This window comes from Myotis davidii, unplaced genomic scaffold, assembly GCF_000327345.1.
Source record: "Myotis davidii unplaced genomic scaffold, ASM32734v1 scaffold164, whole genome shotgun sequence".
Classification (NCBI taxonomy): domain Eukaryota; kingdom Metazoa; phylum Chordata; class Mammalia; order Chiroptera; family Vespertilionidae; genus Myotis; species Myotis davidii.
Window position 1 is genome coordinate 2,167,776 of NW_006296417.1, and position 8,548 is coordinate 2,176,323.

An 8,548-nucleotide genomic window follows, 5' to 3' on the forward strand; every position below is an offset into this window, starting at 1 on the left:
TCCGCCTGCCTGTGTGCCTCCCGGGAGAAGACCCCCGCCAGGGAGGATGGGGGGGCCGCCCGCCCCCGCTCCCCACCCCACGCTGTGGCTGGTTTCCAGGGTGCCAGTCGCGTTCTTTCCCCCCACTAAACAGCAACAGTTTGGCCACGCTCAAGTAGAATAAAGTAGAGGAGGTTCGAGTCCGTGGCAGCCGTGTCGGTGGTGGCAGGGACAGCGGCAGCGCTGAGCCTGAAGGGAAGGTGGCAGGGGCTGCCGGCCATCCGGCCAAGAGGTTTAACTGTTTCCTTTTGGAAAGAGCAAAACACGCTGACAAGTAAACAAGTTGAGAGCTGGCTGCTGGGGGCTGGGGGCAAGCTTTGGACAGGGCCAGGCCATCACGGACGCCCACCCTTGCCTGCCTTCTGCCTGTCCTCCCCAACCCCGTTTTGGGCATTTCCCAGACCCCTCCCCGCTTCCCCTCCTCTGCATCTGGGCGCCCACAGCTCGCCCTGTTGGGCTTGGAGAGCCGCTCGGACTGGGAGTGAGGATGGTGAAGGGAGTGAGGGCTTGCTTGTTTTGCAGCCGGTGCTTCTGATGAGATCGTGCAGATGTGTTTATTTGGAAATTGAACTCTGACCTGCGTTTGTGTGGTTCTGCCCTCCATAAGTGAGACCTGTGGTGGCCTGTGCTTTTCGGGTTATTTTTCCTTGGCAGGGAAGGGGCGGGAAGCCTGGGCAGGGAGAAGGAACTTGGGGTTCAGGGAGCCTGCCCATCTTTCCTTCCCCTGACCTCGGCCAGGTGACCCCCTCCCTTCCGGCCACCAGAGAAGGGTGGGGATGGCCCTCCATGGTTCAGGAGGGAGCTCTGGCCTGTCTCCTCCCAAGGTCCCACCCCCTGGGGACTGGTGAAGTGGGTGGGATGCTGGGAAGGGTTCTCGCTGGAGTCTGAGAAGGCGTTTGGGGGACTTGGCGGGGGGGTGACGAATCTGCCTTTGGCGGTGCTCTCCCTGGCGCCAGCCCTCCCTGTGCCTGAGCCCCAGTGATGGGGCTGCAAAGCCAGGAGGAATTGCAGCCCTCGCTCTCCCAAGCCCGCCAGCCCTCGCGGCTAATGGAGTCTCTGCTAGCGTTCTCGCAGCCAGCAATTCCAGGGGAGTGTACAGCCCAGGAGACAAGCCTGACCCATATCTTGGCCGAGCCGATCAGCCCCTCACCACCTTCAGTGCCCGGGCTGGCTGGAGAGGACATGATAAACAGCAAAGGGCGGGGGGAGGGCAGGAAAAACAGAGGGGACCCAACTGTCCTCTCCCATCCTGCAGGCCAGGCTCTCAGCTTCCCGGGAGGCAGGAGGGTCTGAGCGAGATGGTTGGGAACTCCAAGTTGGACATGCATGCTCAGGGCTGTATGTGAGTGGAGCTGGGGGCGCTTGGGAATGGGTCCCATGGCTCCGGCGGAACCTAGGGATTTCCTGGGGGCTGTGGGGGCCCAGGGAGGGTTTCCTGGGAGCCCAGGCGCTCATGCGGCTGGTTCCCTGCTCCACGGCCGTGTGTGTCTGTGGGAAGTCAGTGGGCGGCCACCATCGCGTAGGCGCCTCAGAGCCACATAGAGCTGTCGCTCCTCTGAAGATGAGGCTGGGGGCGCAGTTCGCTGGGGAGAGTTCACGTGGTCTTTCTAGGCAGAGGGTCCGAGATGGGGATGCTGGGAAGGCTGGTGATGGCAGCCTCTCATCCCCTTTGCCACAGGAGGACCCCAAGAGGGCATCTGGGGGACGGGGCGGGAGTGGATTGGAGGCCCCTCTGTCTGTGTCCCCATCCTTGTTTCGGGGCTAGGACTCTGGAAGTCAGTCAGGGTTCCTTTCCCGAAACCCACCCAACACCTAAGAGCCAGGGAGCTGGGTTCTCATAGGCTCTCCAAATGAAGATTGGCGGGCGGGGAGGGGGGGGAAGGTCAGAGGTCGTGGGTCGGAAGCCCCTGCCCCACCCCTCTCCTCCCCAGTGCCCTGTTATGTCTATGGCTGGTATTGACTGCAGCCAGGGAAGCGCCCTGCCTTCAGGCCCAGAGGCAGAGGAGGCGGAGAGGGAGGGGAGCCTGCAGACCCTGGGAAGCTGATGTCCCCATCCCTGCTCCACCCCCAGGGGGAGTGAGGCTCAGGGCGGCCCAGTGCCTTTCCCTGGGGCACCCAGCCCCATGGGGAGCCAGGCTCAGCCCTCTGTCTGCCCAGCTCTGGAGCCTGGAACCCCACTCTGTGGAGCTGCCCTGGGGAGCAGCGGGAAGGAGAGGATTAGGGCAGAGCGAGCCTCTGGGCAGGGAAGGGCCCTTGCTGGAGTGAAGACTGGTGCTGCCAGAGATGAAGAACCAGGGGTCTCCCAGCCTTCCATCTGCCTGGGCTCTGGGTGTCACAGGGGGTGCCCTCCATGCTCCACCCTCCTGATCTCGGGGCTGTGGTCCCTCCTCTCGGGGGGTGTGGTGTGGCTCCTGTGTACCCACTGGAGGCTCCTTTGATGGGGAGCCCCCCCCCCCCCCCGAGTATCAGAAGGAAATCAGCTGCCAGGCATCAGGGCAGAGTGTGGGTTGCACCTCTGCCCCTCCCAGAGCCCGTCGGCTCCAGCGCCCTCCCTTCTGGCCTCGGGGTGTTGAGGAGGCCAGGGACCGCTGACACACGGTGACCTGACCTAGAAGGGTCCACGCGCAGCCGTGCCCAGCTGGGCCCTGACGTCACAAAGGCAGGAGGGTGGTGGCTGGGAGGTGGCGGTCTGGGCCCTCTCCTGGGCCGGTCTGCTGGGAGCTGGGTGGGAATGGCGCACCCGTAGACCGCTAGAAGGGAGATGGGGGAGAAGATGGCGCCGCTGGCCTGGGTGTTGTTGGGGTTGGCTTCCGGGCTCTTGGCTGGTGCTAGTGGTCTCCCGCGGGGCCTCCCCCCAGCCACCGCAGCGTCCCTGGTGTTGGCCGCCCTCCCCTGGTTGGGTGGAGGGTCCTTCGGAGCACTGGCGCCTGGACCCTCAGCCTCTCCAGGGACCTAGGGCACAGCCAGCCTTGGGGTTACCACTGAGAGCTGGGACGCAGACCGCATTGTGGGGCCTTGGTCAGGAGCCCCAAGATTGGGGGCAGGCCTGAGGGAGGGAGGCTGAGGTGGGGCTGGGCGGCCTTTGAGGAGAGCTTAGGAAGGGGGCGGGGATACCGCCCTGGGAAAGGGGGACTTCAGGATGGAAGTTGGGGAGCGTGGGCCCCAGAGGCCCTGGGATGTGGCCTGGAGGCCCGATTGGGTGGGCCCCAGGCCTCCCTTGGAGAGGCCTCCCTGGAGCCAGAGTCTTCGTCCCTGAAAGCCAAGGTCAGTCTCCTGAGGGCCCAGGGCTCAGCCCAGCAGCACCAGGGGCCCGAGCACGTGACAGCCCCGGGCAGAACCACCCGCCTGACCCGAGGCTGAGAGCCTGGAGGCGCTCAGGGCCCTGCCAGGCGCCTGCTGCCCTCCTGCCGCCTGAGTGGCTGTGAGGAAGGGAGGAGCCTGGGGCCGTCCCCTGGCACACGCTCCACCTGCCCTGCCTGTAGGGAGGGACCGGCCCCAGCCCGCTGGCTTGTGGGGGAGTGTGGCCCTCCTGGCTATGGCCCCTGCCGGTGCTGTGGCATCTCCCGCTGCCTGTGCTCCGTGGAATGGCGTGGTCCGGGGCCCCTCAGGCCTCCAGTGGGGGTGGCAGAGTGGGATTTGGGGAAGGGATGGGACACAGCACCCCTGGCTCCACTCAGGTAACCTGTGTGAGCCCAGGAGCCGACTCGCCCTTCTGAGCTGGGACGTTCATGGACCCCAGCTCCTGGCTCCCCATTCACCCTGAGCCCAGGGCTGGGTGTCTGCAGAGCCTCAGCCAGTGGCTGGGCGTGGGAAGAAAGTGCCAGAACTTCTCTTTCACATCATCCCTGCCTAGGAGAAGGGATGTTCAATATTTAACGTATGGACTGCAGATACACACGCCATGATTTAATAAATATGAGTGCTTTGGGGTTGCGAGATAAATGTTTCATTGCCGAGGAATACGTAATCAAAGAGCTTGGTGCCGCTGTGTGCTGGGAGGGTCTGAGCTTGAGAGGGAGATGGGTGGCGATGGGAGAGGCCAGCCCGAGGCCCTGGCTCCCCTTGGCTCCCCCTGGCTCCCCTGGCTCCCCCTGGCTCTGTTTCCAGGGGGTTGATGAGTTGGGAGGGGGAGCAGGTGACGTGAGGGGGCTCAGGCTGGTGGCACAGTGGATCTCTGCTCCCAATTGGTTCCTGAGGCCCCCTAGTCCCCAGGGGCCAGGCCCCTTCTCGCAGCCGGTCTGCCCATCTGCTCAGGACCCTGCCTTTGGCCCCTGCGTAGCAGATTCGTCATCCCCGTGCCCACCCAGCGTTCATGCCTACCATGCTCCCCAGCTTATGGTCCTTGAGTTGACTTGCGACAGCTGCTGGAGGTCCGTAGGCAGGATCAGCGGCCCCATGTTACTGACACCAAACAGAACAAAGCCCAGCTTCGGAGTCCCGGTGCCGGAGTCGCGTGGCCGCCAACGGAAAGACCGAGAAGGGTCTCGGGGCTCCTCCTCTCTTAGGGCCTCTCTGGTCGGTCCCCTCTACCCTCTCTCTGGCAGGACACCCTGTGCTCGGGAGGAAGGGAGAGGCTGTCCCCCGGAAAGTCCTCTCTCCCGAGGGCAGCCTTCTGGGAACAGCCCCTGTGAGGGCTGTGGGGACGGCGTAGCGGCTGGCAGTGGGTCAGGCTTGGCCGGAGGGGAGGTGGTGGCCAGTGAGCCATCGGGGCAGGTCATCGTCACCCCCTGAGCCTTCCCCACCTCCACCCTGGTACCCATGGATGTACCCATGGATGTCAGGGCCCGGGCCGGTGGGCGGCCCCTCGTCCGTGATTGGTCAGCAAGAGTGAGGGCTCTGGTGGGGCCAGAGTGGAAGGTGGGCGCCCAGTGGAGCCATGAGAAGCCCCAGGGGTCCCCACATTTCTGCCTACCCTGAATGCGGGGCTCGCCAGAATGCAGAGCTGGAGGGACTGCTGCAGTTCCGTGTCCCAGGAGAGTTCCAGAGAGGGGCGGGGCTTTCTGGGTCCCCCCACCCCCCCAGCTAGAAGACCTCGTTTCCCAGGGGTGGGCGCTGCCCTCTCCTACTCTGCTCTGGTGCCCGTTCTGGGCTCTCTGTCAAAGCCAGTGCCTCGCCCACGACTCTGTCTCCCTCTGGGGCGATGTTTCCAAATCCAGGGTCCCCAGAGGCAGCAACTATGCGCGCTGGCAGCCCACGCCAATTACAAATCCACTGGGCGAGGGCCTCCGCAGAGCGCTGCTCACATCAGGGCTGGAGTCTGCGGCCTGGGCGCCCGTCCTCCCTCTCCAGCCTCCCCTCTGCTCCCCACGCCACACTGTCCCCACCTGAGTCGTCCTGTTCAAAGTTTCCTGGGGGCTGGGAGGTGGGGGACTCAGGATTCCTTCCCGGACCGACAGCGGTTTCCCCAGCAGCTCCTCCCCAGCTGTACACACCCCTTCCTCCTGGGGACCCCGGTCCTGACCTGTAAGGTCACAGCCACCTCCCAGCAGAGCCCTGAAGGTCAGGGCCCTTTGTCATGCCGCAAAGGGGAAGCCGGCAGCACACGGTCACTGGTAATAACCTGCCTCTGTGAGCACTTGCTCTGTTCCAGACACCGTTCCCGGCGCTTTAGCGGTCATGCCTCATTATGGCGTCACACCAACCCTATGAGAGAAGTACTGTTATTAGCCCCATTTTACAGACAGGGACATCGAGTCCAGAGATGGAGTTTGCCTTATTTCATGCAGCCGGTGAACGGCAGGGCAGTCTGACCTTTAACGTGAAGCTGTATCGCCTCGTGCATAGTCACGTATAGTGGGGTACACACACACACACACACACACACACACACACACTCACACTCACAGATACACGGCCGCGTGCTGTCTTAGTAAATTAAAGGTGTGCGTGAAGGGCCAGTGGGTGACATTCAGTCCCCTAGGTGAGAGCTGCCTGGCTGGGGTTGGAGGGGAGGCAGAGGCGATAATGATGGGTAAGGTGTTGGCCAGGCCGAGCTGGCCAGCAGTCCCAGCCGGGCTCCCGGCCGTGGGGGAGGCTCTGGGCTCTCCTCCTGGCCTGTTCCCGACAGTCGCCTCCCCCAAGGCCTGTCTCGGCCAAGGCTCTTCCCAGGCCTCCGTGACCAACCCGTGGCATCCTGGCCTCGGAGGGCAGGGCAGGCCCACAGGAGACCAGGTGCCAGTGGAGGCTGGCGAGGACGCAGGAGGCCGGCGCTGGGTCCCGGCCAGCTCCACTTGGGGCCGAGCCGCGGTCAGCAGCATGGTGTCCCTAACTGGCCATGGCAGGGAGAGGTGGACAGGAGAGCGGGGGGCCGGGTGGCTTCTCAGGTAGAGTTTGGGGTTCCGGGCTGCCTCCGGTGCAGAGCAGGAGGGTGTGTGAAGTGCTGAAGGGCCGATGGTAATTCTCCAGGCCCTGCTCTTGCCTCCTCCTGCAATGAGCAGCTTTTCCTCCCCTCGGCCCCATCTCTTCCCCTCCCCTCCCCCTTGCTCATGGAAGCCGCCAGCTCTCATCACAGGAGTGAGCTGCCCCCGTGGAGAGAGCCCGAGGACCCAGCCAACAGGGCAGGCATTTGTGGGCTCACCCCATTTTGGATGCTGCTGGGCTGGGCGTGGGCTCGCCATGCCATGGAACCTCCCTGGCCTCAGTTTCCCCTTCTGGGGGTGGGGTCTGAATGGCGCAGGGCACTCTCAGATCAGTGAGGTGACATGCGCCTGGGCCCATGTCGGTTGTGTCCATTGCTAGCCGCCTGGGAGTGTGTCTGAGTGAGGAAGAGAGTGAAGGCATGGAAGCAGAAACCATCAGATTTGGAAAGGGGCTCTGAAATAATTGGAGCCAAACCCAGTTTTACGGAGGGGAGACCTGCGGCCCAGGAGGGGTGGAGGCAGACCCGCACTGGGGGCCTGGCTCCCCAGGGGGCGTGGGTCTCCCCCTCCCCCCGCCTCTGCTCCAGCGCTGAGGGATTTGGGTTCGCCCAGAGGCGGGAAAGGAGCGCTCCGCCTCCTGCTAAGAGCGAGAGAGGAAAGTGAGCTCAGACTCGCAGCGCTAATCCGCTGCCTCCACTGTAAACTGTGCCCTGTGCAGGCACAAGTGCGTTCTGCTGGGCGCTGTCACCTCCGAGGTAGGTCCGGACCCCCGGCGGCCACCAGAGGGCAGCGCTGCGCACGAGAGCGGCTGGCTTGCCAGCTGGAGCCAGGGTGTCACACTCGCCTGGGGAGGTGTGTGCAGGTGGCCCAGCTTTCAGAGCCTCTCCCGGGCCCAGGGCCCAGCTGCGCAGAGGGTCAGCGCTCCCCGCTCCCCGGCGGGCCCTGCCTCAGCACCTGCAGCCCACGGTGTGAGCCTCCCAGACATGAGCCTCCTAGGGGGCGCCTGGAGCGCTGTCTGCCCACCTCCTGTCTCAGCAGCGGGGAGGGATCAGGATGTGGCCAGGGTAACGGAGTGGGCTGACTGGGACACAGTTCCCGCCAGGAGGACCAGCCCTGATGGGGACTCAGAGATGTGGACCAAGGGTTGCACTGTGGGGTCAGTGTCCTGGAAGAAGCAGGCTCTATAAACTGCCGCAGGTCATACTGGATATCCTGGCCCGGAGGCGGGGATCTCTCACCGCCCCTGTCCCCTGTCCCCCATGCCAAGTGGGAATGACTGGATACCGAGTAGCTGTTCGGTAAACACCAGGTTCTGGGATTTCCCAGACCTGACAGTACAGTGCTGTCTCTTAACCTCCCCAGACCCCATCTCTGCTCCCAGAGATGCCGTGACGGGCATGGCAGCGCCTGCAAGCCAGCTCGCGGCCCGGCCTGGCCGCTTACGCACGCCTGCTTCCTCTGCGGGTCCTGCGGCTCTTCCCCGTCACTTCCAGGTGCTGACTTGGTCCGTGCCCTAGTGGTTCCCGGATGAGCCTAGTGCCACTAGCGCCGTTATCAGCCTCGGAGACGGGGCCTGCTGCCTTTGTGTGGGGTTGAGCTTAGAGGGCAGGGGCCCTCAATTCTGTCTTGAGGGCGACCCATAGCTGCGGGACCCGGGCTGCAGGCGTGACCCTGTTGGTTGTGGTTAGTCTTTCCCCACCTCCCTGTCTCTGGTACTTTTTTGAGGGCGGTGACAGGCACCCTAAACTACAGGGACCCAGCTAACGCTTCCCTCCTGCTGAGCCAGAGGTCATTTGCGTGTATGACCTTGCCTGTTGGCAATTGCTACAGCCAACTCGAGATCACAGTTGTCCTCCTTACGCGCTGGCCGCTTTTCCTGTTCCCCAGCTTCCTCATCTGAAAAATGGAGAAAGAATCATACAGGCTTATTGTGAGGTTTTGATGAGAATGCACGCGCTCAGTGTCGTGGTAATAATAGTGGTTTCTTTGGCCAAACAGCCTTCGGTTTAAATCCTGGCTCCGCCCCTGTGTGAGTTTAGGCAAGTGACGTAGCTCCTCTGAGCCTCGGTTCCTTCATCTGAAGAGTCAGGCGGGCTATGTCCATCCTCCCAGAGTTCAGTGAGACGGGGGAGGTGCCTGGCCTGGTGGGG

The 8,548-nt window shown here is 63.6% G+C and overlaps 1 protein-coding gene across 2 annotated transcripts in view; it reads left to right on the forward strand.

Annotated features, from left to right (window-relative positions):
* The window catches only part of NTRK3 (neurotrophic tyrosine kinase, receptor, type 3), a 190,140-nt gene that overhangs the window by 1,035 nt on the left and 180,557 nt on the right, over window positions 1–8,548 (forward strand). The gene's annotated exons all lie outside the window — the stretch shown is intronic.